General features: G+C 39.0%; 1 pseudogene; it reads right to left on the bottom strand.

Moving 5' to 3' along the window:
- Positions 1-6,903: 6,903 nt before the first annotated feature.
- LOC129763866 (U6 spliceosomal RNA) lies at positions 6,904-7,003 on the bottom strand (annotated as a pseudogene).
- Positions 7,004-7,429: the final 426 nt, after the last annotated feature.

The following is a 7,429-nucleotide window of genomic DNA, read 5'->3' as shown; positions in this document are numbered from 1 at the left end:
AGTGCTCTCTTGGGAAATTCATGTAGCTGTTGTAGTCAATTGAGTTCTGCTAATTTATAGGAAACGGAAAGGTGAATGGGCATGTGCATTCGAGGAAGTGAGGTGGGCTTCTAAGGAAGACATACATATATTAAGACCGCGACTACTCAAGCTATCCTAATCTGATATGCGTGAGTATACCCTTTCGAATTACTAAATCAGCGGCCAGTTAAAATCATTAATTGCATTTTTTTAACATAATCGAACAACATGCTCGATATTGTGACATCCTGGGCCACAATTATACAAATTGTTAGTAGCAAGACCAACACGATAAAGACATGAATTGAGCCCGAATTGATTTAACTTTGGGGATAACAAAGTGAAACAATTTTCCAAGATCATCCTTCCATTTATTCTGGCTATTTATAAATGTCTGTTTGTCCGAAAAATGGAGAATAACTCGTGATACGCATCGATTCACATTGTGAGCTAACGTCGAAATACAGGCGAAAATATTGCTCGTTGCATCGGGGAGGAAAGCGAGTGGTTAATGCAATCGAAAAAATGGGTGGGTTATATCTATGATAGTACCGCAAGGTTGACGTGGGACTATCTTAGTTTAGCAATCATTTGTTTGTATTGATTTAATTTTTGATTGAATGAAACAATTTTCGAATTCAATTGAATTCAATATATTTGCTTTGTGAGTAAAATGATTTTATGATGCCACGTGAGGTCGATTCATGCATGTGGATAGATTATGTTCTTCGTTACAAGTAAATTTAATGACAGTCCATTTACGTTTGGTATGATGACATCTAGGTATTGAAGTCTGTGTTAGACAAACTCATTTCAGTCGGAACAAAAATGCCCCCGATTTGCATGTATTTGCAATTCCGAGTTCCCCAGACACCTTCGTGTAGAAGTCTGTAATAGGTAAACACATTTCAGCCGGAATAAAAATGTCCCCGAATTGCATGTATTTGTAATGCCAATCTCCCCACGCTTCTTGGATTTGGAATCTGTCTTAGAGAAACAAATTTCAGTCGGAAGAAAAATACACCCGACGAATCGCATGAATTGGCAATGCCAATTTCCACAGACACCTTGGTTTTGAAGTTTGTGTTGGGGAAACACATTTCAGCCAAAACAAAAATGCCCCCGACTTACATGTATTTGCAATACCAATTTCCCCACGCTTCATGGATCCGAAGTCTGTGTTAGGGAAACACATTTCAGTCGGAATAAAAATACTCCCGACTTTCATGTATTTGCAAAGTGGATTCCACCAGGCACATTGATTTTGAAGTCCGTGTTAAGGAAACACAGCTCGGTTGGAGCAAAAATACCCCTTACTTGCATGTATATTTGCTAAGCGGATTCCCACAGGTACATTGATTTTGAAGTCTGTGTTCGAGAAACCGTAAATCGGGCCAATCAAAACTAGGCAGTTAGGGCGTTTAGATAACGCTTGACATTTCACAGTTATTCAATTGTTTATCTAATGAAAAATAACATTTTATTAATTGTGATAGAAGCGTAGAAATATTCCGTATCAATTGATTCCGATCCAGTAAGAAATGTTCGAGTTATAAGCATTTGGAATCTTTCATTTTTTCCTGCATGTTCTGTGTTTAGGTTTTCATCTTACCCCCCATATACTCCGGTTAGACGTAGTCCCACGTCAAAAACATATCCATTCTAATCGTTTACTATTTTAATATACTTACTGTTCGTGTTTCAAGCAAAAAAATGAAGACCTTACCTAATTAAGCAACTTGGCATACTTAGTTTTCCGAAAATTTATCTAGAATAACATATGGAAAAGGCTAAATATTTTTGGTCATTTTTTATATTTTTTTTTACTCGAAAATGGTAACAACTTGTGCAAATTTAAAGCAAAAAAGTTTTCCAAACTAAAAGTTTTTCAAGATTTTCTCTTGAAAATTTTCTATTTTTTTTTTGTACAGCTACAGAAAAAATCAATCACAGGTAGAAATGGATTTATGGTTACTCTTGGACGCTAAAGTCAGTTCTTAGCTTGTTTTTGTAGTCAAATACAATATGTTTTTTCAATTCAGAGAGCAACGACAGCTCTCAAACAATAGCCATCTGCCAAAAAATCTCTTGATCGGTCGGTCAGGTATCGACAAGTTGTTGTAGATTTAGTTTCTTACGGTTACACTTGGGGTTGTTAATACCAGCACTGCATTTGTAATCCTTGCAAATCCTGGAGATCACGGCTTGACTCATGTTGTTAAAAATATCACATTTTTCTTTGTTGAATTCTGATGGCTATTGTTTGAGAGCTGCCGTTGCTCTCTGAATTGAAACATATTGTATTTGACTTCAAAAACAAGCTGAAAACTGTACTTTAGCATCCAAGGGTCACCATCAATCCATCTCTACATGTTATTGATTTTTTCTATAACTGTACCCAAAAAAATTTTCGAGAAAAAAATCTTGAAAAAGTTTTTGTTAGAAAATCTTTTTTGCCCTAAAAAATAAAATGTATGGAAGAGTTATAGGGCAAATATTCATCTGGTTTGCCATTTCATGAAAATCTGAGACTTTTAGTGTTTGAAATCGATTTCTTTCAGTTTAGAATTTGAAAAATATTTTTCCAGATATTTATCAATTATAACGTTAATTTAACGCTAAAGAGTTTTCCAAAAACTCTTCCATAGAACACTTTTCTGTAGGACTTACCATTTTTGAGTAAAAAAAAATTATAAAAAAGTCATAGAAAGGTTGTGTCCGAGACACGACCGCATAGTTGACGTAGGATTCCGTTAGGCTATCTGTTGATTTTGGATATGTTTGAAGAATTACGTCGTTAAACTCTTTGATAATGATTAGGTGGCCCTTAAAAGGGCAATTTTGTTTGGTTGTTGTGTATTGTTTGTTCACACTACCAGTGTTTACCGAGTGATGATGACAGAAGTATGGTAAACAGTCGTTGGGTGGTGCGTATCAGATAGAAGATGCCGAAGTGGAATGAGATATGATGAAAACCTTCCTCTGTGACCCTAGACAAAATGCCTCCAGTATTATGTATGGATGAAATAAAGAAAGAAAAACTCTTCAATGTAACATAAGATAATTACCAATACCGAACACAATTATTAATTTTTCTCATCAGTACAAACATGTTACTTTCATATAGAGAAAACATTTTTGAAATGGAAAAGGTAATTTTGTTTTATAATTTTCACTTTCTGAGTGTTTATTCTACCCAATGCGAATTTAATTGGACTAACAGCACCTAATACTATATGTAGAGCATATGGGAAATTACTTTTTCGAATATTTCTTAATTTTTTCAATTTTTTATCGCCGCATGAACTTTCCTTGGGTGGAATTAACACAACAAAACAGACAGCTTAAACCGAACGACTCGTTCTCGAGCGGGAACACACCTTGGTTTTTTATTAATGAAAATTGAAATAAATCGTTTCATATATCAAGTCATTTTTAACACAACTGCTACTATATACAATTTTACAATTACAATTATACTAATTTTTTCACAATACACGATCGGTCATTGATATGAAATTTCACGAAGCAACCAACATTAGAGTTCCAAATTTCAAATTTATTTGCTAGAATTAATCGTATCACTCACGCTACTTGCAATATAAAAACGCCCCCGACTTGCATATATTCGCAGTGCCGATTTCCCTCGGGCACCTTGGTTTTGGTGTATCTATTAGGGAACACATTTCGGTGGGAACAAAAACTCCGCCTACTGCGATGTCGATTTCCCCCAGGCAGCTTGGTTTTGATGTCTCTGTTAGGGAGCACATTACGGTAGGAACAAAGGTTCAAACTCTTAATGAATCGTTACATTTTTTGTAGAGTCCTATGTCAAAATTGCCGCCATTCTCAACAGCAACACCCCGTCGAAACATAAACACAGATGGGTAAAACTTATGTAACACACTAATATTTTTCAAAGCATTTGAGTTGCCCAAGTCATGCGTTATTTACGAATAAACGAAATCCAAGTGTGTTTTCCATCAGAATCAGCATTAATAATCCCCACATAAAATCCTAGCATAAAAGACGAATTTCATTATCATACCTTTACGATGTAACCGTTTTCTCATGTCTTATCCTCGCAATGAAAAATGTTAGCTTGAGATCATGCGTGAACGCCGTGAAAGGGAAAACCTTCAATCGTCTATCGCCAAAACGCAATTATGCAGAACTCTCGTTCGTGCCTTCGAAGTACCGCGCAACGTGACTTTGTTGGCACCCTTAAAGCCTTCTTACCTTGGTTCCAAAGTTGCACACGATGCAAGCGAACGTGTTCGGTGAGTTAGCTAGTCGCTAGCATCCGAGTGGGACCGGGGGTGCGATGGGTGGCTCACCTGTATTTTCCTCCCAATAAAAGTTTGTTCAATAACCTCTCTTTGTCTGCACGTGACTCGGTTGTCACGCATTATCGTCAATCAGACAGGCTTTTGCAACGCCCGCTATCCGGACGGGGAACGCCGCCAGATGGTGGAATGCATCTCCTGGAAGGTGAATAAGATCACTCAAAGGATTACCTGCCCTGCCCTGGCACGAAGGGTTGGCAAATCTTGCTTGATGCCGGTATGCGAACAAGTCTTTGATAGAATCTTAGCAAGGACAGATGGGAGGGAGAAAAAAATAAGATTTCGCGTCTGCCGTCTGATGGCAAATGAACCGTGTCGAATGTGTATTTTATTGGTGGATTATTTGCTGCCGAAGCAGGGCGAATTGAATTCGAGCAAAGTTGTTCTATCTTTATCTCTTTAAACACTGATGCACTGAAAATACAAATGGGTGAATCGTTCCCGGTTTTATTGTGCCAATCAGCGGTCACGCCCGGTTATGGGGCCACAACAAATTTGCTCTCATCTACCAGTAATGGTTGGGACATTAAATAAATTGACCATTTCTCTCCTCATCACCTGCTGCCGCAGCGGGAGTCAGCTGGGAACGGACAAGTGCCGCCTGGAAAGGAAAAGGAAAACCTCGTTAGTTATTGGGAAATTTATTACCCCATCTCCGGCGGTTAATTGCTCCGAATGGCAGAGATCCTGCGCGTCGGACAGGGACGGGCCAAAGGTACTCCGGGGAGAGGATGTCCTTATCAGTTGGTCGTAAATAATCACATCACGTGCGTAAGGAGGAAGAAAAAAAAGCGAGCTCAACCCGCGCTTCCCGTTGATGAATTCTTGGGGGGCAATAAAGAATCTTCGCTCGAGCGGATATGCTCTCTTTCCGGAAGGTCGATTCGAATTGACACAACAATTTAATCGGAATGGTTCCCCGGGGATGAATAAATCGTTGGATGCACTCTTTTTCTTAATCCCACCCTCGGCGTCTCCGAAGCAAAAGGATAATTCAATTCAGCGTGAGCAATCGGAGATGAGAAAATGAGACTGTCATTGGCAGTCACCCTGGTGGGAATTGCTTTTCCCGGGAGTCGGAGGTGTGTGTGCCCTGTTATCTCTCAGCTGTTCTCAGCTGTTCCCATGGCGAAAACTCAGGTATGCAGAGGCTTCCATTCCACATTGTGTTCTTTTGTCTGCGGTTGTTACTTAATTGGAAAACAAACCTCGCGTATGATCCTTGAGAATCCTTAGCCGGGTACCGTTGTGTAACGGGGCGGCACAAAAAAGGGCTTCATCAAGGCTGAGGAGCCGCATAACAGAAGATCCCAGAAGAATGATGGCATTTAAAGTAAAACAAACAAACAAACAACGTCATTAGCGTTATATGCCGTGCGGTGAAATGAAGTCATATTTACATAACAATCAACAGAAAATTTGCCTTTCCTCTCCCTCGTGGCTGCCTCTTTGCGGTGTTGCGATACGGTGGGGGTGGGGGTGAGAGACTCCCACAAGCTGGTAGACATCAACACCAAACTCCCGGTCGATTTTCTGGTTACAGCCCCACGCCACCGCCCGCCCCGTCATCACCGTTCGTGAGTGTTTGATGTTGCAAGCAATAATACTTACAATTTTCCGCTACATATAAATTCATCAGCATTGTGCGTAACACATTTACATACTTTTTTTTTCGTCCTGTCTCCGGTTCTCTCTGTCGGAACGTCCCCCCGGTGCAAGCCGAACCGAAACGCGGGTCGAAGTTTATAACATTGTTACGTATAAAAAATGTAAGACTACGTGAAATATACATGCGAACCTCGGGAAAGGGGACTCGTCTGTCCCGGCTGGTGGCATGCTCTGGGTGGTGAGACACTGGAAAAAAAATAAGGAAGGAACATGAAAAAACAAGCTTTTAACTCATTGGGGAGTATATACGGTCCCCATCATGCATACGTGGCAGGCAAGCAGCGGATGCCTGCTGCTAAACGACATCATAAATTTGCATAAAAATCACTTTATTACTCGCTCTGTGTGTGCGCGCCCATTAACACATTAAATAAATTGACTTCTGATTACTGCGCGGTGATTTCCGGAAGCTGATAGCGATCGGCTTGGGAAAATTTGGTGATTGATAAATGGTGGCAAAATTTTGGAAGTACCTTACGAGAAAGTTAGTTAGAAGAAGAACTTCTATCTTGCACAAATGCGACGCATAAACTCTGTCCCTCTTTTATAAGACCATATACACTTGTTATCTTATGTATTGTAATGTTAATAATAATTGAATGATGAAAACCCAGACATGATTTGGGGTATATGCTACATTAAAACATCATTTACAGGTATCGATACAGCCAGGAATGCCGACCTTCCTGATTTTTCAGGATTTCCCAGACTTTTTAGCACGCTCCCTGATATCCTGACGAACATTCAATTTATCCTGATTTATCTAAAATGATCCTGATTTTTCCTGATTTTTGTACTCTTTACGTTATTCGTAATAAATATGCTGGTTTTCATGTTTTCTGGCATGATAGTTCTCCGGTTCGCACTTGTATATATCTTACATCAAGTTTTTTTTCATCGTTGCGCAGGGGCCACGCTAATCTTCTCTGTATCATTCCCATTTTAGTACATGTCCAGCCGAAGCTAGGAAATTCTCTAGACGCAAAGCTGTACTAAACTTTTTTTATCTCTACCTCCAATTGTTTTGTGGATTTTCAAAAGTATGCTAGAAAATTTCATGAAGCCAGATTGTCTGACGAATTTATGGAGTTAGAAGATTAAATTTGAGGAACAACATTGATTTATTATAATGTGTATGTAGATGTATCCCCAGAGTTATTAATGTAAGAATCAGTGTTGCCATAATAAAATCTGTGTTTTTGGTCTCAAAAAATCTTTTCTTCTGTGTTTTTTTTCAGAAAATCTGTATCGAAATCTGTATTAACTCTTTACGGTGGTTTGGCTGCTTTCAGCCACCACAGCAAAAAAGTATACTGATATTATAATTCATGCAACAATTCATCAGTTCAATCTTTTCTAAGCGAAGTTTAATGTCTTGTGAACTTATTCACGAA

Source organism: Toxorhynchites rutilus, chromosome 1 (genome assembly GCF_029784135.1).
Source record: "Toxorhynchites rutilus septentrionalis strain SRP chromosome 1, ASM2978413v1, whole genome shotgun sequence".
NCBI lineage: Eukaryota > Metazoa > Arthropoda > Insecta > Diptera > Culicidae > Toxorhynchites > Toxorhynchites rutilus.
The sequence above is the reverse complement of the archived record's forward strand: the minus strand, read 5'-3'. Positions and strand labels throughout refer to the sequence as shown.